This window comes from Bison bison, unplaced genomic scaffold (assembly GCF_000754665.1).
Source record: "Bison bison bison isolate TAMUID 2011002044 unplaced genomic scaffold, Bison_UMD1.0 scf7180017864525, whole genome shotgun sequence".
Taxonomy (NCBI): Eukaryota; Metazoa; Chordata; class Mammalia; order Artiodactyla; family Bovidae; genus Bison; species Bison bison.
Window position 1 is genome coordinate 2784748 of NW_011495076.1, and position 690 is coordinate 2785437.

Consider the following 690-nt stretch of genomic DNA (forward strand, 5'->3'; position numbering starts at 1 on the left):
ACTCTGAATGTTTTTACTAAAACATGCATAATCAGATTGTCTACTTCCATTATATTTTGGAGAAACTAAGATGTATTAGTAATTCCACAGATATTTATTTATACACAAGAGACAGGGCTTAGTGCTTTTACAGTACATAAAAGACAATATATTTATCCACAATGTATTTATCCTTACTGACTAGCATGTGTGTGTATACACACACACAATAAAAGTTAGAAAATGATGTGCACTAAAGGTATCAGATCAGATCAGTCGCTCAGTCGTGTCCGACTCTTTACGACCCCATGAATTGCAGCACGCCAGGCCTCCCTGTCCATCACCAACTCCCGGAGTTCACTCAGACTCATGTCCATCGAGTCAGTGATGCCATCCAGCCATCTGATCTTCTGTCGTCCCCTTCTCCTCTTGCCCCCAATCTCTCCCAGCATCAGAGTCTTTTCCAATGAGTCAACTCTTCGCGTGACGTGGCCAAAGTACTGGAGTTTCAGCTTTAGCATCATTTCTTCCAAAGAAATCGCAGGGCTGATCTCCTTCAGAATGGACTGGCTGGATCTCCTTGCAGTCCAAGAGACTCTCAAGAGTCTTCTCCAACACCACAGTTCAAAAGCATCAATTCTTCGGCGCTCAGGCTTCTTCACAGTCCAACTCTCACATCCATACATGACCACAGGAAAAACCATAGCCTTG